The sequence below is a fragment of the Schistocerca gregaria genome, chromosome 5, assembly GCF_023897955.1.
Source record: "Schistocerca gregaria isolate iqSchGreg1 chromosome 5, iqSchGreg1.2, whole genome shotgun sequence".
NCBI classification, from domain to species: domain Eukaryota; kingdom Metazoa; phylum Arthropoda; class Insecta; order Orthoptera; family Acrididae; genus Schistocerca; species Schistocerca gregaria.
In genome coordinates this window covers 78,988,668-79,013,326 of record NC_064924.1, presented here as the reverse complement: position 1 = coordinate 79,013,326, position 24,659 = coordinate 78,988,668, and positions in this window count along the sequence as shown.

Below are 24,659 nucleotides of genomic sequence, written 5' to 3'. Positions count from 1 at the left end.
GTAGGAACGACAAAAAAAAGTAAATTTACTTAAATAACAAGGCTGTCTCCATTTGAACGTACTTATTCTGGATACATCATTTCCTCTTCGTCTTGGTATTCCAACAAAGCATCTCTAAAAGATAATAATGAATCATTTGTCTAAGTGAACAAAGCAGAAATTGTAGTTGTACTTCCGGAAAGAAATGCGTGGGAAATTATTGTCTTTTAGGCAGTCTTTTGAATGTGTGTCATTACCTGTTCAACAACGAAACAGGCGCCATGGACTCTACCGGTAAGCGCCTCCTCATTTTCTGCTGGGGTTTCGTGTGACAACAAAGGAAAAAGTCCATAGTGATAAAACCCATGAGAGAGAACTTCTCCTTCCAGTACCATTGCTCGCAGACATATAGAAGTGGGATAGTACGACATTGTGTCAGTGCTGTATCTTCTCATGGATTGGAAGAGATACTGCCTCCAACGACTGTGAAGCACGAGGTAGTGGGAACATTCACACAGTATACACAAAGTAAACACAAAATGTTATGCTATTGCTCGATTTTCTACGTCTAATAACACTCTCCCCCCTCCACACACACACACACACTCACACACACACACACACACGCACACAGAAATATTACATTCTAAAAAAGAAACAAAGTCGATATGATATTAAATTTGTTTCAACTGTATGCACCTTCAGTCAGATATTATTACTACTGAAAAATCACGTCCAATCAGTTATTGGAAGTAATTACGAGAGAGCAGTGCTGGTCACTTAATTTATTTATGTTTCTCTTTCAGTTTGGAAAGTCCCCTTTGAAAAATTATTGAATTACTGTACGTTATTTGAACGTACTCAGACATTTCGCTCTTTACTTATTCTGATCAACACTAAACTGACACACAATATTTTTAGCGCAACGCAGTCTGACTTTCAAACATCCCTACAAAAGAATGGTCCTGACTAATGATAACCTATACCTTTCATGAATCACTTACTTCACAAAAATCTTCGTTACTCAAACTACTGCAATACAGCGACCGCCACTACTGCCAGCTAAATAAAAGATTGAAACTACTGAAGGCACTAACTACTGATAGGCATAGTTAGCATATGAACGATTTTGATAGAGAACAAACAATGTATTTACCTTAATAGTGTTCAAATGTCATAATATATATGTAAGTAGGCTGTTTAGGTTCTTATATTGGTAACGCCACCGCCACATAGCGCTCTGTATGAAAATCACTGGCTCTGCTGTGTGCAGTATGTGGCTGGGTGGCATTGTTGGAATTTGCTATTGTAGTGTTGGGCAGTTGGCTGTTAACAGCGCCAAGCGTTGCGCAGTTGGAGGTGAGCCGCCAGCAGTGGTGGATGTGGGGAGAGAGATGGCGGAGTTTTGAGAGCAGATGATCTGGACGTGTGACCATCAGTGACAGTAAATTTGTATTATTGGATATCATGAACTGATACATGTATATTATGACATTTGGATACTATTAAGGTAAATACATTGTTTGTTCTCTATCAAAATCTTTCATTTGCTAACTATGCCTATCAGTAGTTAGTGCCTTCCGTAGTTAGTAGTGGCGCTCGCTGTATTGCAGTAGCTCGAGTAGCAAAGATTTTTGTGAGGTAAGTGATTCATGAAAGGTGCAGGTTATTGTTAGTCATGGTCATTCTTTTGTAGGGATTTTTGAAAGTCAGATCGCGTTGAGCTAAAAATATTGTGTTTCAGTTTAGTGTTGATCAGAATAAGTAAAGAGCGAAATGTCTGAGTACGTTCAAATAACGTAAGGGGTTTACCAGCACAATAATTCAATAATTTTTCAAGGGGGACGTTTCAAGTTAAGTGTGTTAAGCTATATACTGAGGTTCGTCACACTGGACAGGCAGCAGCAGTGAGCAAACTTTCCAACAGCAACATTTATTGCGGTTGATACTGGTGCAAATACAACGTGTGACGTGTATAAGTGGACATATTTTTACATCTGTTACTGTACTATGTACACAAATGGTGGCTGCTTTTTCCTTGCACCGAACAGTCTTACCACAGTAATATCATATACTTTCTGACCTCTTTTCTGCAGGGTTGTAACTGCCTTTCTAAGTACACCTGTCAGTACAGGGTAACTATTTTGCATGCACATGTTCATGCCTCTTCACCTGAACTTTGGCCAGGGGAAATAAACAGTAATGGTTCATGTACTTTGAGATATTACCTAAGCTAAAAGCATACCACTTGCAATATCTAGGACTAATTGTCTGCAAGTGACATTAATACTGACGTGATATTCCTCAATACACCATCCTCAGACACCAGTAGAAATATCTACACTTATAACCGTTACCCTGTATTGCTATGGATATACCTGTTTCGATCGAACAGTCATTTCAGCTATGGACCTTCGGAAAGCCTTCCTTTGAATTATTTCATATTAACTAAAGAGTAAGTCACTGATACGTGGGGAGGCGCCGGCGCCAGTCGCTTTCTTCGTTCGATTCACCCGGATCGATTGTTTCCCTCTGCCGTTGCTTATCTCTGCCTCGTTGGCCGGTGGTGGTGCTGGTGGGCTGGCGGGCAGACTGGGTTTTGACTTCGGAACGGCCGCTACGTGTCGCTGCTCAGGCACTGAAACTCGTGTTTGCGTGGAGTTAGCTGGATTTGACCGGTGTATGCGTCTCGGAGTGCGGTAACGGGCCGGTTATTGCTAGTTCTTGAGGCGTGACTGGGCCATGGTCTTCTACACAGGACGCTGAGGAATGTGTTATTCATTTTGGAGTAGAACTATGTACCACGCAGCTGTCTGTTAAAGAAGTAGACATTGAGGCTCTCTAGTTTTTCAATCGGGCCTACACGTATTATCATTTACTTATGAGTGTCAATATTGCATTGGAACTGCGTCGTACTGGTGTAATAATATTATGCTTTGTATTATCGTTGCCCTTTAAAAACTAGTCTGTTTGTGCTGGGGCGGTTTCACGTATTTTGAAATTTGAAGTCTACAGTTAATGTTTTTAGCCCTTTTTAGTGTGTCTTTGTCTGGAGTGATCTGTCTTTGCAGAATCTGATCTTACTGTATTCTGGGGCTTTTAACATTGTTTCTTTTGGCTGTGGCTGCGTGTTTGTGTTTTTCTGTTGCAGCAATGCAGACGGCACCTAGTCCATGTCTAAATCGATGTCCGGAGTACGACGCCTTGGCCGACCACTACCAGAGGGAACGGGAGGTTCTTTTGGCCGCGGGGAAAATGGCAACCGATACGGCGGCCACTGAGTTCTTCGGGTTGCAGTGAGTTGGGATCTAGCATTAAATTAAGTTTCCTCTGCATTGGGACGCCAAGCCATCTGTTCCGTTTTCTATACTGCTTATATATGTACCTTCAAAACCGTAAGGGAAGGAAACTAGTGTTCTGAATTATACCTTACGTGCAGCGGGAGTTGAGCTTAGAGAAATACTTGATGGGTATCGGAAACTGAAAATTATGTGAATTGTCCTATTGCGTTTGCCCATGTCAGGGCGCTGATGACCTCGATGTTGAGCGCCCATAATATCCAACACACCACCACCACCGTATGCCCAGGTGACCTATTTAAAAGAAACGTATTGAAGTGCCCTTTGTTAAATGAAACTGATTTTACCTTTTATTATTGAAATGGTTACAGTTAGTATAGAAGTTATAAGAAGTTTTTGTGTGCATGTAATTTTATCAGAAAGGTTTTGTGTAATGTATTTTTTGACTTGTTTCACCTTTATTATTCAAGTGCCCTTGTTAAATTGTTAAATGAAACTGATTTTACCTTTTATTATTGAAGCACTTATAAGAAGTTCTTGTTTGCACCTAATTCAATTAGAAAGGTATTGTGCAATGTATTTTTCTGATTTGTGAATAAGAGACACTTGTACAAAGTGTTTGGGTAAGTACTGTGCCCTTTGGGTTAAACTGTTGATCAGTAATAAATTAGTTGTATCTTGCAAGTCCTCTGTACTTATTATTTCAGTTGTCGACGGTTTGCACGTAACCACCACGTTGCAGTCACGTTTGTAACACAAATCTAAAGTATTCTTACAGCGACATCTGTCTATTTCAGGTCTTGTAAAAGCTTGGCCCTTTGGACTCTGAATCAAGGAGTTGGCATCCGTATTCATATTAATAACACAAGAGGTGTACTTTCACTACACTATTTAAGTAATCTACCTTAAAAATACGAAGTGTGTAAATATCTATCGTTCGAAAGGTGACTGCAAAGAGTAGTTGATACGGTAATGGAGCAAAGTGTTTAAGATGAGTTAGTAATTGCAAACGAGACCAATATTTAACATCGGTAATGGTGCTCAGGTGGACGCAGGTTGCAGTAGTTACAGTGAGACAAAGAGGCTTACATCTGATAGACTAGCTAGCACAGCTGCATGAAACCTGTCATGAGGCCACAACAACAGCATAACCTTACACTTGTCACGATGTGTGGTATTTGCCTGTTGAAGTACCTAGACATTCCCCCCCCCCCCCCCCTCCACTCATTCTAATACACGCTGGGAGCGGTACGCCGCATGTGTTGTGCAGAGCTTCAGATCCGGCGGCCAGTGGAATGCTGTCAGCAGACCAGACGGGCGTGCGTGGGTCCCTCGTTAATGGACATCAGTATTCAGGTCTGCTAATCATCAGCCAGGCACCTGCGCGCCTACCGCTAATTCTACCGCCCTAATTGAAAACTTTTATTAGCTCTGCGAACTCGTCAATTAGATTCATCGGGAATTAATCTGGTGCGTTTGTTCCGGCACGCACGCACCGCACGCACTCACCTTGCATTTTCAGGTGTTGTGCCACAGTCCGGAACCGCGGGACTGCTACGATCGCAGGTTCGAATCCTGCCTCTGGCATGGATGTGTGTGATGTCCTTAGGTTAGTTAGGTTTAAGTAGTTCTAGGTTCTAGGGGACTGATGACCACAAATGTTAAGTCCCATAGTGCTCAGAGCCATTTGTTGTGCCACAGTGCTTTTTTCTCCGTGCAGGTGTGCTATTGCGCGCAAATGAGTGTTGTACACTCCTGGAAATGGAAAAAAGAACACATTGACACCGGTGTCTCAGACCCACCATACTTGCTCCGGACACTGCGAGAGGGCTGTACCAGCAATGATCACACGCACGACACAGCGGACACACCAGGAACCGCGGTGTTGGCCGTCGAATGGCGCTAGCTGCGCAGCATTTGTGCACCGCCGCCGTCAGTGTCAGCCAGTTTGCCGTGGCATACGGAGCTCCATCGCAGTCTTTAACACTGGTAGCATGCCGCGACAGCGTGGACCTGAACCGTATGTGCAGTTGACGGACTTTGAGAGAGGGCGTATAGTTGGCTTGCGGGAGGCCGGATGGACGTACCGAAGAATTGCTCAACACGTGGGGCGTGAGGTCTCCACAGTACATCGATGTTGTCGCCAGTGGTCGGCGGAAGGTGCACGTGCCCGTCGACCTGGGACCGGACCGCAGCGACGCACGGATGCACGCCAAGACCGTAGGATCCTACGCAGTGCCGTAGGGGACCGCACCGCCACTTCCCAGCAAATTAGGGACACTGTTGCTCCTGGGGTATCGGCGAGGACCATTCGCAACCGTCTCCATGAAGCTGGGATACGGTCCCGCACACCGTTAGGCCGTCTTCCGCTCACGCCCCAACATCGTGCAGCCCGCCTCCAGTGGTGTCGCAACAGGCGTGAATGGAGGGACGAATGGAGACGTGTCGTCTTCAGCGATGAGAGTCGCTTCTGCCTTGGTGCCAATGATGGTCGTATGCGTGTTTGGCGCCGTGCAGGTGAGCGCCACAATCAGGACTGCATACGACCGAGGCACACAGGGCCAACACCCGGCATCATGGTGTGGGGAGCGATCTCCTACACTGGCCGTACACCTCTGGTGATCGTCGAGGGGACACTCAATAGTGCACGGTACATCCAAACCGTCATCGAACCCATCGTTCTACCATTCCTAGACCGGCAAGGGAACTTGCTGTTCCAACAGGACAATGCACGTCCGCATGTATCCCGTGCCACCCAATGTGCTCTAGAAGGTGTAAGTCAACTACCCTGGCCAGCAAGATCTCCGGATCTGTCCCCCATTGAGCATGTTTGGGACTGGATGAAGCGTCGTCTCACGCGGTCTGCACGTCCAGCACGAACGCTGGTCCAACTGAGGCGCCAGGTGGAAATGGCATGGCAAGCCGTTCCACAGGACTACATCCAGCATCTCTACGATCGTCTCCATGGGAGAATAGCAGCCTGCATTGCTGCGAAAGGTGGATATACACTGTACTAGTGCCGACATTGTGCATGCTCTGTTGCCTGTGTCTATGTGCCTGTGGTTCTGTCAGTGTGATCATGTTATGTATCTGACCCCAGGAATGTGTCAATAAAGTTTCCCCTTCCTGGGACAATGAATTCACGGTGTTCTTATTTCAATTTCCAGGAGTGTATAAGAAGAATGCGTCATGTACGAGGTACAGTTTTCAAGTTGTCACAGTTCGCGCAGCGGTTGTGTAACACTACCACACCAGACAGGGGAACGAATGTTTGATGTGCCGTCTGCTGGTGGCCGAGCGGTTCTAGGCGCTACAGTCTGGAACCGCGCGACCGCTACGGTCACAGGTTCGAATCCTGTCTCGGGCATTGATGTGTGTGATGTCCTTAGGTTAGTTAGGTTTAAGTAGCACTAAGCTCTAGGTGACTGAAGACCTCATAAGTTAAGTCCCATGATGCTCGGAGCCATCTGAACCATCTTTCGCCTGCCACAATATGTACACGGGGGTGCCGAGTAGTACTAAGTTAAACGCCCGCCAAACCCGGTGGGCAGAACAGGTGATTAGGATTGTGGAAAGGACCACATAAGGTAGCGGTCAGTTTCACTACAAGATTGTAATTTATTGTAATTTAATAACACATTTATACCAAAACGGCACATAGCCGAACATTTACAACTACGAGTTTCAAAATCCAACTCTTTCATGGCTGAAGGCCTCCAAACAAGAAATCTTATAAATCAGCAAATCAAATTTCAAGTGACTGATATATATATATATATATATATATATATATATATATATATATATATATATATATATATATATATACAGGGTGTAAAATACATGATAGCAGGAACATGAGCCACGCACGGCTCACTAAGTGCAATTTATATAAGGAAGTCTAGTGGGTCCGCCAACTCCCCCTCCCTCCACCACTTTTGGAGCTGAATTGCAGCCAACGTGCTTACCTCGCTGTTGATTCCTAATTTTCTACACCTTAAATCACACTGATACTTGAATAAGGGGGAGGACAAGGTATTTCTTTTTCATTTTCTTAACAACGGTAGTCTCCCTCAAGTAGCCATAACATTTTCCCGCCTAGACCGTTTAGCTTGTAAACATGGCTTGAACGTATGAATTCCTTTTTGGGGGCAATCAAGCCTCTTTTCTTATCCTCCCAAGTAGCAATGCCTCTCCTGCGTGTCTGGTGACGCAAAAAGGTCTGCCTGTCTAATTTTTGGTGCATCAGGTGCCATTCTGCTGCATTTGGGTTGCTTGTCGGAACATCAAGCAGTTCAGATCACGCGGTTGTTTTGCGCTGCCTCATTGGCCAGAACGGCGATAAGCGAGTGCCACTTTCCACCGCCACCCCCTCCCCGACCCCACAGTTATGAAGAAATGAGAGACTTCGGTAAAGGAGTTGTGTTCCTGCCGTCGATGGCTAAGCATGTGCTCCTAGTGGACACAGATTTAGACTATGTCCGTTTGCAATAAGGCCTGCACCCTTTGTAAGTGATATGGACAGTGGCAACTGCCCTAGAGAACGTCGTCTGGATTACACCTTGCAGGCGGGTGACCATTCTGGTGCTGAAACCGTGGTAGTATTCTGAAATGTTCAACGCACCTTCCTCCCAGGCCCGCTTACGTACCGGGCGCACCCACGTTTCGTGGTTAGCCACTGCATTAAATGAGACGGTCACCCACAAACAAAAGGACAAGCAGTTTATTGGGCGTGTTGTCGGCGGGTACCGCCCGCCCATTACCCATGACCATGTCGACCTGTTCCTAGTCGGTATACCAGGACATAGTCTCTCCACATTGCACTGGACAGCACACTAAAGAGTGTCGGAAACTGCAGAGAAGCGGATGACCTGTAGTACTGACTTTCCAGTGTGCCTTCGTCCTGGATGACAATCTTGAGTGTAGAGCTAAAACACTGGTACATACAGACCATTCCTATTTGTCTGGTGTGTTCTCATGTGTGCCCTCAGTCATTGAACCCTACATTTTAAAGATTTTCGTCTCGAACTTCCAGTGGGTTTGTCTCCCTTGGAATGCACTTCCGGTAATTCATCCTTGTGGACATTTTTGGTCCCTATCCCCGCAGCCATCGTTTCCTGCAGTTCGTCCAAATTTAGAAAATCACCAACTACAGATATCAACAGACAAGGGAACATAAGGCAATCGTATCTGTAATTAGATACTGTCGAAGACGCATACAGGCGTATTCGTATTTGTACTGCGGTTACGTATACTCTCTTCCAACGCAGACACATTTTTCATTTCCGAAAATGTGTGCTTATCTGATATCTTTTAATTACAAGGGAGTATACGCGAGGAGTGTGTGCTACGTTCAGTGAAGAGCCAAAAGAACTAGTACACCTGCCTAATATCGTCTAGGCTCTCCGTGAGCACGAAAAAGTTCCGCAACACGACGTGGCTTGGACTCGGCCAATGTCTGAAGCAGAGCTGGAAGGAATTGACACCATGAATCCCGCAGGGCTGTCCATAAATCGGTAAGAGTACGAGGAGGTGGAGGTCCCTCCTGAACAGTACGTAGCAAGGTATAGTATCTTCCTTACACTCTTGTCGCTACGAAATTATTTTCGTATCCACTTCAGCTATCCGTTGCCACTGCAGCTGAAGGAAGGGCACTTTGCAGCCGGAACACTATCGTCGTTGCGAGCTCCTGAAGCTCCCCTGTTGGACATGTAACAAAATAGTTTTGCATTAGTCATTGCGATATACTTTCTATCGTATTAAGTTGCAAGAAAATTGTGACGTATTTAAAGCAAGTGTAATTTTTCTCGACATGAAAATTGAGCGAAAAGCCTGCAGTTGAAGATAGACTTCTGGATATATCGCGAAATGGTTCGTATGCTGATAGAGAATTGAGTTTAAAATGCCGGCAAGCACATCCGATCAAAATCGAAAATGTTCAAAACTGTGTGAATTCTTAAGGGACCAAACTGCTGAGGTCATCCCTAGACTTACACATTACTTAAACTAACTTATGCTATGAACAACACACGCACATATGCTCGAGGGAGGACTCGAACCTCCGGCGGGAGGGGCCGCGCAATCTGTGACATGACGCCTCTGACCGCAGGGCCACTCCGCGCGGCGATCAAAATCGCATGTAATGTTCTCAAGTTATTGTTCAAAAATGGTTAAAAGGCTCTAAGCACTATGGGCATCTGAGGTCATCAGTCCCCTAGACGTAGAACAACTTAAACCTAACTAACCTAAGAACATCACACACATCCATGGCCGAGGCAGGACTCGAACCAGCGACCGTAGCAGCCACGTGGTTCCCGACTCAACGCCTAGAACCGCTCGACCACAACGGCCGGAGTTCTCGAGTTCTGTTTCTCACCAATTTGAAAACTACAGTTTCGAGAAAAAAAAACATTCTCTTTGTAGTTCGGTTGAGCGTGCCTCTATTCAACCATCCGTGGACCATTCAGCAATCCTTCCAGGTCCAAAACGAACTCCTCCTCCATCTTCTTCGTGGTCACGGCGGTCCTCCGGACCTCTACGACAGGTTCTGTCATCCGCTGCACTGCTCTCTCGATATGCTTTTTTTTTTTTTTTTTTTTTTTTTTTTCAGAAGTTGTAACAGGCTGGTGTGATCTAAATTTCGGGGACGTTCATAATTTCTATAATGCCTATTAGACCTTCGTTGAAATTACATGTCGACTACTTTCTCCAGCTGCGACAATTTTTCACAAATTACCGTGTAAGTAGACTACGGAGTTTCTTGCGAACACTGCCATAAAAGAGACATTTTTAAGGCAAAAAGCAGATATTTTGGAAGTTTCAAAGGCGTCTATCCCCTTAGGAAGACTAAATTCGACGAAATTTCGCGGCAGATGAACGGCGCTGAATTATGTTATTTCTACTCCTGCATAGTTGTTTCCGTAACCTACAAGTATTTTACTGACTGTCACATTTAGCAAGGAAAAATGGTGTGTGTATTTATGAAGCGTTTTCTCGGAAGTATTTCTTGGAAATCAGAGCAGTAAATTGTTTCCGCTCGCCGCCGAACGGCTGGAATGGCGTGCTGCGCGCAGTTCATTAGGCGGCGTGCCTCTCTGAGGATGACAAATTGCCCTCCGAAACGCAGCCTGGAATCCACTGCCCAGTGCAGGCAACCCAGGCCCGCTAGCTTTAACAGCGCCGCTCGCGACCGCTGTTAGGTAGCTCCCTGCAGGTGGGCCTAAGTCCCACCGCCGCGGTTTTCCGTTGATGTCTGCTCAGATTAGATTCGCGATGTCACAGCGTATGTAGCAGCTAAATTTATTTTGTACAGGATGTAATTATAAGGACATAATTGAACGTGGAACTCAAAGCAATCCTCGGCAAAGCAATGTAAGCATGAACTGTTCATCGAATGCAGAACACTTAAGAGTCGGGTGGCTCTTCTCAAGTTTCTTTATCGCATCACTGTACACTATTACGTATTGTTATCGATCAACTGCCAATGTGTTGTTTGGTGGCGTTGACACTGTAGACTTGTGCAGAACACTATGGCCCAGCAGGTTATTTGTTCACTAACATCAGCCTCTTTTTAATGAGGTTTTTACAAACGTGGTCTCAAGACTCAAGTGCGGATACTTCAGATTCGATTTTATAGTAACCAGCCACAATTTATATAATGTCAAGGGGATTAAACCTCCGCTAAGAGATCGATTTATGTTAACCAATAAGGTTAGGTTGTGTTGGGGGCACTACTTTTGCGTGGTCAGTGTCAGTGATTGGTAGCAGGCGAAAAAAGCGAAACTCAATTTTAGAATAATGATCAACGTTTTGTGGAGGTCTCTCATTGAAAATATTAACAGTAATATACAATACTGGCCATTAAAATTGTTACACCAAGAAGAAATGCAAATGACAAACGGGTATTCACTGGACAAATATATTATACTAGAACTGACATGTGATTACATTTTCAAGCAATTTGGGTGCATATATCCTGAGAAATCAGTATCCAGAACAACCACCTCTGGCCATAATAACGGCCTTGATACGCGTGAGTATTGAGTCAAACAGAGCTTGGATTGCGTGTACAGGTACAGCTGCCCATGCAGCTTCAACACGATACCCCAGTTCATCAAGAGTAGTGACTGGGGTATTGTGACGAGCCAGTTGTTCGGCCACCATTGACCAGACATTTTCAATTGGTGAGAGATCTGGTGAATGCTCTGGCCAGAGCAGCAGTCGAACATTTTCTGTATTCAGAAAGGGCCGTACAAGACCTGCAACATGTAGGCGAGCATTATCCTGCTGAAATGTAGGGTTTCTCAGGGATCAAAAAATGGTTCAAATGGCTCTGAGCACTATGGGACTCAACATCTATGGTCATAAGTCCCCTAGAACTACTTAAACATAACTAACCTAAGGACATTACACAACACCCAGTTCGCAGGGATCGAATGAAGGGTAGAGCCAATGGTCGTAACACATCTGAAATTTAACGTCCACTGTTCAAAGTGCCGCCAATGCGAACAAGTGGTGACAGAGACGTGTAACCAATGGCACCCCATACCATCACGCCGGGTGATACGCCAGTATGGGGATGACGAATACACGCATCCGATGTGTTTTCACCGCCATGTCGCCAAACACGGATGCGACCATCACGATGCTGCAAAAAGAACCTGGATTCATCCGAAAAAATAACGTTTTGCCATTCGTGCACCCAGGTTCGTCGCTGAGTATACCATCGCAGGCGCTCCTGTCTGTGATGCAGTGGCAAGGTGTAACCGCAGTCCATGCTGAAAACGTCGTCGAACTGTTCTTGCAGATGGTTGTTGTCTTGCAAACGTCGCCATCTGTTGACTCAGGCATCGTAACGTGGATGCACTATCCGTTACGGCCATGCGGATAAGATGCCTGTCATCTCGACTGCTAGTGATACAAGGCCGTTGGGATCCAGCACGTCGTTCCGTATTACCCTCCTGAACCTACCGATTCCATATTCTGCTAACAGTCACTGGATCTCGACCAACGCGAGCAGCAATGGCGCGATACGATAAACTGCAATCGCGATAGGCTACAATCCGACCTTTATCAGAGTCGGAAACGTGATGGTACGTATTTCTCCTCCATACACGAGGCATGACAACAACGTTTCACCAGCCAACGCCGGTCAACTGCTGTATGTGTATGAGAAATCGGTTGGAAACTTTCCTCATGTCAGCACGTTGTAGGTTTCGCCACCGGCGCCCACCTTGTGTGAAGGCTCTGAAATGCTAATCATTTGCATACCACAGCATCTTCTTCCTGTCGGTTAAATTTCGCGTCTGTAGCACGTCAACTTCGTGTTGTAGTAATTTTAATGGCCAGTGGTGTAAATATAAATACCTCCGTTCGTGACTCATCTTTTCCCGTCGCGTACGCGCCACATACATCGTCACAAATACTTTCAGTACACAGAAGTAAGCAAAGAAGGCAAATGGTAAATTTATATGAGACAATGACAATGTGTGTGTGTGTGTGTGTGTGTGTGTGTGTGTGTGTGTGTGTGAGTGTGTGTGTGTATGTATGTGAGTGTGTGTGTGTGTGTGTGTGTGTGTGTGTGTGTGTGTGTGTGTGTGTGCACATTTGTGAGGGCTGTGTGTGTGAGAGAGATAGAGTGGGGAGGGGGGGCGGGGGGAGGGAGACAGAGAGCGAGTTTTGTTGCTCCTGCCATACACATACATACACTTAAGGTTAAAACAGTTTCGCACTGTTGGTACCCCTTTGCTCCTTATGATGTTCTGTTTAAGTGGCGAGGATCCTGGCGGACACACACATTTGTGTAGCCCTGCTGGTGGAGAGTGTGTCAGCAGTACCAGCAGAAATGTCCTTTGGAGTAGCTGAGTGTCTGGTTGTGATCCGCCTATCACCTCGAATGAGAGTGTCCGCACGTTCCAACACCTCAAGAGTCACAGCTTTGTGTGGCGGGGAGGCACGTTGAAGATCTGACAGGTTTGCGCGACCCTGTTGTGATGACGACGGTCGCCTCGCCCAACGACTCACCGTGCATTTGTGCACTGCCAGATCTCCGACGACTACAAATATCTCCAGTGCTCTGGGCTTCCGCCTAAAGAAACTCAATGACAGCTCTCCGCTTGGAACGCACCTCCGTTACTGTCGCCATTTTGAAGACTACGTAAAGTGCTGCCACGTATCGGAACTTCAAGAAACTACAATAGGTGAAGCGAGAATATTCTACGACGTCCCATAACAAATTCCGAATTTTTTCATTAGAAATTAGCCGAGGAAAAAGAAGTGTTGCAATATTTCTTAAACGTCCCTCCTAGAATTCTCTAATCTCAATCTAATTTCGAAGTCATTCCGCGTTCGAGTAGCACGTGGGTGAAAATTTCCTCTAGGATGCTTATTTAGATTACACATTACTGTTTATGTGACATAAAATGCTCAGAAGTATATTGCAGGAGTTATTCAACATAGGTCATGTACGAATTATGTCAAGCGTCAGCATATAACGACACTCTATACATACAAGTAACTGTCGAGTCTTACTTAAAGGAAACTTGAATAAGTAGAAGCCGGCCGTTGTGGCCGAGCGGGTCTAGGCCCTACAGTCTGGAACCGCGCGACCGCTACGGTCCCAGGTTCGAATCCTGCCTCGGACATGGATGTATGTGATGTCCTTAGGATAGTTGGTTTTAAGTTGCTCTAAGTTCTAGGGGACTGATGACTTCAGACGTTAAGGCCCATAGTGCTCAAAGCCTGAATAAGTAGAACCTAAGGAGATCACTTTATGACGATAACACAAGCGATTTAACGAGCTTTAAGCAATGCTGGCAAAACCCGTAAGACCTACTCATGTCTCTGACTTGTCTATTATTATACGTCCTTTTCGGTGTTGCCGTTCTTATGGTCAGCTGCGTTTTTGAAGCTGGCATAAATAGCCGAGAATTTTATTACACTTATGTTGGTGATCAAAGGTTCATAATATTGTGAAATACGTCACAATAGTTACAGTATGGCCAGGAGGACACGTGTCAAAAATATTACTTCTTTAGTGTGTCCTTTGAAGATAAGGAAAAACGACTAGCCGCGCGGGATGGTCGCGCGGTCTGGGGCGCGTTGTCATCGTCTGCGCGGCTCCCGCCATTGGAGGTTCGAGTACTCCCTCGGGCATGGGTGTGTGTGTTGTCCTTAGCGTAGGTTAGTTTAAGTTAGATTAAGTAGTGAGTAAGTTTAGTGGCCCATGACCTCAGCAGTTCGGTCCCAAATTTTCCAAAAACGACTTTGGTCAGATATCAAGCAGGCGTGCTATGCAACATGCCACGATGTCGAATTATCGTTGAAAACAAGCTGTGTTGAAAGTAGTTTAATCTATTGTAGCGAAAGATAACGCTTAAATTCTAAATAAAGGTGTTGGAACGCTAGTAGTGTGAAATATTGACGAAAGTGATTAAATAGTTCATGCAATGTAGTTTAGTTGCTTCAGCTACAAAATAAGGTTTTATATGTTTTTTTATGACCTTAGCATTAATATCTACTGGTTATGGTTTCAACACCGAGGAAGGGAAGTTACAGAAAAGTAAAGTTAAATAACAAACCGTTCCAAGGAAAAAAGGCAATGTAAATGGTATTATCTGAAGATCCAAAGGAGAGGAAATGGCATAAATGGATGCCATGTGTTTTTCCATGTGTAAACGTCGCTTAATCACAATGTATGGATTGAAAAGAGCAAAATATGGGACGTGTAGTGCATATTTTACTTTTTATTTATTTGTTATGAAGCATTTTCTCAGCGATGGTAACTGTCGGGCAATTTCACGATTACATTTATCGTTTTTTTTTTTTTATTATGACCTTTTCCGCTTCTGTAAGGGTCTTGAATTGGCAATACTTATATGTCATTTATGAAATAATAAATATGCCAAAAGGCATTAGTCACAAAGTTTTTAGTCAAAATTCTGTGACCATGTTATAGACCAGTCTTTGTTTTAAATTCTGAGGAAGACACTCCTAGCAGAGTAGAAACCCAGTTAATTCGTTAAAAATAGTGACCGAGGGCTGTTTTCTTTCAATTGTAACTATTAACGGTCTCTGAACGTGCAGCCATGTACAAAATTTTACTTAGATACATTTCACTGCTTTGTAGGCGCACAGTAGGAAGTAACTGAAAGACGCAGCAAGGTCAGAAATTCGAACGCTTCATTCTTCATCTGTTTCGCAATACGTAAGTCAGCTTTCAAGAAGACACTACATATAATGAGTAGTTTGTATAGCACTTCTTGTTTACTGCAAATCTTCCACTGTCTTGTTTAATTCATCCTTTTTGAGCCATATTAAAATTTTACAGTTCCGAACACCAGTCTTCCCGGGCACTGCCACGGACCTTGTGGAGAGTCTAGCGCAGGTTGCACAAGGTGCACAGATGGGCAGTTGTTTTTTTAATGAGACGAACAAAGTGAAAGTTTGCTATTGTGATCACAACTGCCATGTGGTAAGGAAAATCGCATTACTAAACATATCGTGATCGGAAGCAAATGTTACGCACCATTGAATGAAAACACCAGCAAGTGATATGTCTGACTGCGATCAAATAGTTAAGAAATAATTTTGTTCGGACACTGTGCTGTGCCAAGACTTACAGATCATTGCGTCCCTTAAAATACATGATAATCTCTTTACTGCACGTTAATACTTCACTTTCCTACGACTTCAAATTAACAGCTCCTGAATGTCTCAGCCAGACCACTATCTCGTGCTACCATCTGCTGCGAACGAGGCACCTTTGGAAGATACCAGGTAAGTGCCCTCTAGATAAACTTTGCGTGGTGTGACGAATTTGCATATATCCAATCAGAACCCTCGCGTGTATTGTTCGTCTGTTACAACCAAATTCCAGCCCAATTAACTTGTTAACAGAAGTGGAGTTTGGTAAATTGACAACATGTTCTCCTACTTGGAAACCGCAATTTACAATACAAAATGGTTCAAATGGCTCTGAGCACTATGGGACTTAACTTGTGAGGTCATCAGTCCCCTAGAACGTAGATCTACTTAAACCTATCGACATCACACACATCCATGCCCGAGGCAGGATTCGAACCTGCGACGGTAGCGGTCGCGCGGTTCCAGACTGTAGCACCTAGAACCGCTCGGTCACCCCGGCCGGCTGCAATTTACAATACATTTCACAACAGTACACAGAGAATTTGCTCTTTAGTCATACTTACTAAAATCAGTACATGTAATAATCCGTCCTGATTACTGAATATAAATGACCCAAAATGTACCGGGAGGCTGATTGGATACAATACCTCTAAAAACGAAGTGAGAACCGTAAGTCAAGAGAAAGAAGATTCGTATGAAGAGCTGCTTCAGGCAGGGTTGTTGCTTAATGGTGTCCGTCCATTATCTGAGTAGTCAGCACATTGCACCAGGTGTCCAATCCACCAGGTACGTGGCCATAAATGTGAAGCAGGTTTGGCAGTCGCGACTCAACGTGGCGCCATCACCACTGTGTACCACCTACGGTGTGAAAGACGACGATGGCCATCGACTTGTGTGCAACGAGTAGAGTAATGTTTGGTTTTTGGTCCGCCAGATTCTGGCGTTCATCACACGCACGACTGACAGTATCACCCCATAAATGATTTTCTTGCCAGACACAGACTATTTTCCGCTTACAAACTCCTACTTGGTGACCTCCGTTAGGGGGCACGCAGTTCGCTACCTGTTTCGTGGTACGTCATCCCTCGATTCCTGGCAATACCTCAATGAGAGACATGGTGCTGTTGTCAAGAACCCAAAGTACCAACAACATTTTTCGGACTTCCTCCGGAGCGCTTACCACAACCCCCATCGCAGCTGGATCATGCATGCAAGGAGCAACTGACGTCCCTTGTTCCACCTGACAGATTCGATCCCTTATTCCTACAGACCGTCGAGAAGACGTGCATCGATCATCTACTGATGTGTCGCCATCACAGGGGATTTTCTTTCCCTCTGATGTAGAAGGAGATCGCCAGTCTTTCCGAGGACGTGCTGGTGCGACGGAGATGGGTTCATTCATGATAAAGAAGGCAATAATAAAATAATAAATATCATTGAAAAAAGGAACCTTCCTTGTATCCTCATTCCTGGTTTTTATTGACGCCTGACGTGGTGAAGCTGTTCTTTCGTGCTTCTTTAAATTTTAAGGTGAATGTGGTGGTGGCATTAGTTTCCCTTTTCTTGAAGTTGTAGGTAATTTCAGTAATGCGAAAAAAAAAAACCGAATCTCACTGTCACGCAGCGCGCCCGGGCTCGATTGCCGGCCAGGTCGCAGATCTTTTTCTCCACGCGAGGGTTGGGTGTTGTGTTGTCCTCCCACCGTTTCTTCATCATTGGGACGCAAGTCACCCAATGTGGCGTCAACTGAAAAGACTTGGAACTCCGCAGTCGGCACCAGTGTGGATGGCCGAGCGAGGTGGTGCAGTGGTTAGCACACTGGGCTCGCATTCGGGACAACGACGGTTCATACCCGCTCCAAGGAAAGGCCGGGATGATCCCTCTGAAAGGGGCCAGTTTCTTTCCCCATCCTTCACCCAATACGAGATTGTGCTCCGTATCTAATGATCTCAATGTCGACGGGTTGTTAAACCCAATCTTCCTTCCTCATACCAGGCGGACACGCTATTTTGTTTGCGCGTGCCGAGTGAGAACTCGCCATGTTTACATTCTGACGGTCTTTGCTTACATACAGGCTTACCGTCAACGATACATTGAGAACCGTTACCGTAGATCCACACTCCGATATTCTTTCTGTAATAACTATGACCGATCCAAGGCGCTCGAGGAACGTTTTCTGAAAGACGAAGCCAAGCTCTTAGCGGCCGACATCATAGACATACATTGGTCCATCGCGAACAGCACGGTCTTCGTTAAAATGGTCAACGACGCTAAATGCGAACGCATCCTACGCGACACCAAGCAGGGGCTCCGCTTACGTCATTCCGACAGCAATGTCGGGCGATGATGGCCGACCACCTGGCATAGGCATGCATACAATACGTGTTTTCGAACTGCCATTCGAACCTCCAGCAGGGGAAGTTGCCAACCCTCTCCGTCAGTGACACCGCTGCCGACCGCTACTCGGCAACAAGATGGAGATCAACTTGCTCGCTCATCATCCTTGCGGCCGTTTTCCTACCAGACTAACGTGACTACCAGCCGTCGTCGGACACAGGACGTCGCGTGAGAAGACATCTTTCTGAGAAACGTCGCTAGACACAGCGCCGCACCGTCTCAGGGCGGACGCTGCAGGCCGAAGACGAGGTCGCCGTCGAACCGAACGACACCCACGGAACGCCGAAGGGTCCATCTGTTGGTGTGCATGCCCTCGACCCCCACAGTACCGTGGGGACGCCGAATTATTTAATGGACTTCGCTCTGTCGATACCACATCATGAACCGCTGCTCCATTTTCAGAGGACCTGATGTACAACACATCGGTGCCCACCTCAATGGCATGGGACGAAGAGGAGGTCGAAGTGCAGCACTTGATACGGGGGCGTTCGTCGTCAGGGCCACCCCAGTAATCGTACTCTCCCATAATATCCTGGGGGCGACGGGGACGACGTTCAACCGTGACGCCCATGACCTTCCGTTGACGCCACAGCTAGGTAAGCTAGACTAGATAAGTGGATCTATATACATGAAGTCTATGTTATACTCCAGGTCTTCCGCGCAAGAACATTTGCATCAGCGAAAGCTTCAAGGCCACCATAGGCCCCAAACAACAGCAAAAGTCAACCTTGTACTACCTAGGCGACGTTAGTATCGTGCATGGTGCATGTGCACATGGCTTTGATAACCATAGCCATACCCATTGACTTGGCTGGGCAATTCCATAAGCAGCAGCTTATTGGAGGTCGGAATGTGTTTCAAGGGCTGAGATTGCTGTTCACATGTGAAGTTTCTGCCGTGTTTGGAGGTGGTCCATGGTTGACTCTTGCTGTTGTTTGGGATAACCATGGTGGCCTTGAAGCTTTCCCTGGTGCAAATATTCTTGCGTGGAACACATTGAGTATAACAGAGACTTAAACTTGCTAAGGCTCCATCCAGTACTTTGGTTCCAGATAAGCCCGTTGTATTGGCAACAAGAAAGAAAAAGAAATTGAATGCTGATGAGTACTTGTTTATTTGGGTCAGTGTAGTCAATGGAAATTGTAAAATAAAAGTAGTTGGTGTCTGTATGTTGTATTATAGACAATATATGTAAATTCGTTATCTACATGACTACTCTGCAATTCACATTTAAGTGCTTGGCAGAGGGTTCATCGAACCACAATCATACTATCTCTCTACTATTCCACTCCCGAACAGCGAGCGGGAAAAACGAACACCTAAACCTTTCTGTTCGAGCTCTGATTTCTCTTATTTTATTTTGATGATCATTCCTACCTATGTAGGTTGGGCTCAACAAAATATTTTCGCATTCTGAAGAGAAAGTTGGTGACTGAAATTTCGTAAAAAGGTCTCGCCGCGACGAAAAACGTCTATGCTGTAATGACTTCCATCCCAACTCGTGTATCATATCTGCCACACTCTCTCCCCTATAACGCGATAATACAAAACGAGCTGCCCTTTTTTGCAGCCTTTCGATGTCCTCCGTCAATCCCACCTGGTAAGGATCCCACACCGCGCAGCAGTATTCTAACAGAGGACGAACGAGTGTAGTGTAAGCTGTCTCTTTAGTGGACTTGTTGCATCTTCTAAGTGTCCTGCCAATGAAACGCAACCTTTGGCTCGCCTTCCCGACAATATTATCTACGTGGTCCTTCCAACTGAAGTTGTTCGTAATTTTAACACCCAGGTACTTAGTTGAATTGACAGCCTTGAGAATTGTACTATTTATCGAGTAATCGAATTCCAACGGATTTCTTTTGGAACTCATGTGGATCATCTCACACTTTTCGTTATTTAGCGTCAACTGCCACCTGACACACCATACAGCAATCTTTTCTAAATCGCTTTGCAGCTGATACTGGTCTTCGGATGACCTTACTAGACGGTAAATTACAGCATCATCTGCGAACAGTCTAAGAGAACTGCTCAGATTGTCACCCAGGTCATTTATAAAGATCAGGAACAGTAGAGGTCCCAGGACGCTTCCCTGGGGAAAACCTGATATCACTTCAGTTTTACTCGATGATTTGCCGTCTATTACTACGAACTGCGACCTTCCTGACAGGAAATCACGAATCAAGTCGCACAACTGAGACGATACCCCATAGCTCCGCAGCTGGATTAGAAGTCGCTTGTGAGGAACGGTGTCAAAAGCTTTCCGGAAATCTAGAAATACGGAATCAACTTGAGATCCCCTGTCGATAGCGGCCATTACTTCGTGCGAATAAAGAGCTAATTCCTTATCCCTAAAAAAATAAAAAACTGATCCACCTACAGCGGTCCGCTATTAGGTCTATCGAATAGTACCGATCAACACCAGCATCAGTTCACATGTGAAAAACCAATCTACGTGGGAAATTTTCTGGGTTTCTGATACTGATTCGAGCCTCCTCCAGGAAGTTCACATGACTCACCTCCTAGATGTAAACGTATATACCGCCCACACTTCCATAAGTGACACCATGGGCCTGGGGGTGGAGGCCATCTATGTCTATGAATGGATTCCTCTCAGCGATATCACCTTCAGTTAGGGGCATGACAAACATGGCCATGAGGACATGTTTTCTTAATTTGTCATGAAAGGACCCGATTTTATTCTAAGGACATAGCCCCCCCCCCCCCCCCCGTGTTTTTAGGGTGATACACCCTGCCTGCTAGGAGGTGATTTTAACTACGTTCTGCACCTGCAGAATCATGCCCGTATGCTACATGCCAGAAACGATGTTTAGTGGTGCGGGACCTCCCGCTCCACTATACCTGGGAAGTATGACATGGCGACCATTCAGGACACACATATGTTACCAGCCATACCAGCCGTTTATACACGATATATGTCTCATGCCTTCTTACATGTACAATACGGGACACCGAACGATAACCACTCGAATTTTCCGACCATTTTGCTTACATCTGCCCAGTTTCCTCCCACTGTATGGTGCAGCTGTGTACCTTGGAATGTGGGTGTTTCTCATCTGCACGGGTTTCTCGCCAGCAAATCACTGCAACGTGGGCAGCCTGCCAACTTCGCCTTCCCAGCAATTGTTCTTCACTGAAGTGGTGGATGGAATGCGCCAAACTGGCAAACAAGAGGGCGTTGATTAGATATGGGGACGCCTTAGCCACACAGTAGAACTACAGCGTCTACTGTACGATTTTCTGGGATGTCGATGCTCAGTGCAAGCTATACAGGGTGTATCATAGTTAATGCCGTAAAAGCAAAGAGTTGAAAGTACACAATACTAGAAGCAAAAAAGTTTCAGTAAACATAGGGTCGAAAACGCGTACAAACAATTTTGCATCTTTGATACTGCGAAACAAATCATTTCTACTGCAAGTTATTTGCCTTTCATATTTTGGGATCTGGTAGTATGGACCAGAACAAGAAAAAAAGTCCAGTAAATATTTGCTCTAAAATGCAGTCCTTAAGAGCTTTAAGCACTTGTTTTAGAGGACATGGTTGGTGGACATTTTTTTCTTATTCTGGTCCATCCTACCACTTCCCAAAATATGGAAATCAAAGAACTTGCAGTAGAAGAGATTTGTTTCACAGTACTGAAGATAAAAAATTACTTGTAACTCTTAAGGTATGCACTTTCGACCCTATGTTTACGGAGCTTTGCTCCTAGTATCGTGTACTTTGAACTGCATGCGTTTATGAAATTAATTATGGTACACATTGCAGATAACCAGTGGCAATGGCACAGGACTGAGGAGAGGAAAATTTTACTGGGACGACGAAAATTGAAAGAGGTGGTTATATGGACACGACGCCACGACCAGCAGCGTTTGGAAATTCCATGTATGCATCACATACTGTACGATCAACGACGGCGTCATCGACAGCTCGTTAACTCACTGGTCACGCCACCGGCTCTGCGGTGACCAATCACACCCACATGGCTAATACGTTCATCGAATACTACTGATTCACCTATGAGGGTGCCACTGGTGAGCATGACTCCGTCTTCAATATGTCACGCTCGCCCTCACCCACATGGAATCGGCTACTTTGACAGAGGTAGACAGACGAGAGGAAGTCGACGACGCAATCGATAGGAGTGCGGTCAACAGTTCCTTCGGCATCGATGGCTTACCGACTGTGTTTTACCAAGCCTTCCACGGCCTCATGGCATTATGTGGATTACTGTGGCCCCGAAACTTCATGTTGCTGAGGGCATCATCATTCCGATACACATATCAGCCAGCAAAATGGCTCTGAGCACTATGCGACTTAACTTCTGAGGTCATCAGTCGCCAGAAGTTTGAACAAACCTAACTAACCTAAAGACATCACACACATCCATGCTCGAGGCAGGACTCCAACCAGCGACCGTATCGGTCGCTCGGCTCCGGACTGTAGCGCCTAGAACCGCACGTCCACTCCGGCCGGCTCTCAGTCAGTAGTTCGGCAGCCAAAAGCTAAATGTTATTACCTATACATAAAGAAAAATATTATCTTGGCGATAATCTTCAAATCGTGTGCTACATACTTCATTTACTCATGGCACTTTTGTTTCCCTATGGCAATAGCACTTCCAGAACACAAATTAATAATCAGATCAACTAATTTAATACGACTGAACATTGAACTGCTGGTGTACCGCAATAAAGTAAAAACAGTGACTAATGGATGGAGTATGAATGAGAGAAATGACGTACTTGAGCTGACAAAATAATGAGAAGTCTTATTAAACCTTTAGTAACTACAACTTTCTGGAGAACCAGATTGACAAGTCTTGCACAAAAATAACGAAGACATATTAATTGAGGAATGGTGTTTGGTAGATAAGGCACCCATTGCGGGTGGAAACTATACTAATTCTGCTTTGAAGTAATCCCTTTTACATCTAAATCTGTGTTTGCATGAATCCACTGTGAGGCTCATCGCTGTTCAGTCAAGTATATCAAAAAACTATGGTTCACTTGAGAACAGTGAGCTGTGATTATCACCTGAAGCCCCTACGCCGGTGCAGCAGTACTTTACCCCTCCACCTTGATTAACACAGCAGCAGAAATCGGCGCAGTGGACGAGGAGCAGTGCGCTGCAACAGCTGTATATTCCTATTGAACTACTCATTGAATCACCCCTACTGACTTCCCCGTTTTACTAGTAACCATTCCAGACACAGCACCGGCGTTCCCGTACTGGTGGGGTTACAGTCCTGACTGCACTAAATCTTTACACCAGCCACCCTGTATGTGTCGTTTCAGTTTCTAATATGAAAATGCATGGAGTTTTATGGTATTCCCAACGTTTCCACAAAAGTGCAATTTACAACAGCAACTCTTAAATTGCTTCCTCCACCCAGTTTCCACCATCCAGCCACATCCACGACGGACTGGCAGCTGGCCTGGGTAAAATGTTTTGCGAACTGGTACCCATCTATCCTACCTGAAGCAGAAAGAGGAGGTAGCTTCAGCTAGAAGCTATTCCGCAGGTAAAATCCACTGAGCGCTGCTTCCCACTCATGTTGCCAGTCCGCTGCGTGCAGTTGATTCCAGTTCATCTCTGTCCCTGTCGCCTCCACTACGGCCCCTTGGTTACAAGTTAACTACAGGTCACACATGCAGTTACGAACACATTCTGCCCGCAATTTCCACATACAAAAAAGTCATGAAGCACACATAGCAAATGTAGTCCAGGTAGCACAGAGGTCACAGCATATTAAAGGTCATGGAGACATTTAACAAACCTATTCACACCAAAGCTGAGGTCAAAGATGATTGGTTTCCCTAACCAAAATTCAATATCGTTGAGCATCGAGCATTCTCTGCCTCAGAGATTCTGTTACCCCTGCCCAGGCATTCACAGTGATTCAATTTTCCACAGAAAAAAATAGCATGACAAATTGTGTCCACGCATTCAACTTTACAGTGAATGATTACAAAAAAACATACACATCAAAATCCATAACAAAATATATCAATTGTCTGTAGTTGAAACTTAATAATATGATTAATACAATGAACCGTAACGTGCCTTACTGTTTTCTTTTATTTAATCAGTGTTACTACTTATGTTCCTTAAAACAAAAAGAAAATATTAAAGACCTTTTTCGATTTTAATAAACGAGAAAAATTAATGGCATATGTAAGATAAATAAACTTAATCATTTTTAGTGATGAAATTGTGTTTGCTATAGTGAATATCAGTGTTTTGTTAGTTTCCCAACACTACTCATTCACCCAGATAGGCTAAGGTGTCACTTCCTGTACGTTCATACTTAAAAGCACTCT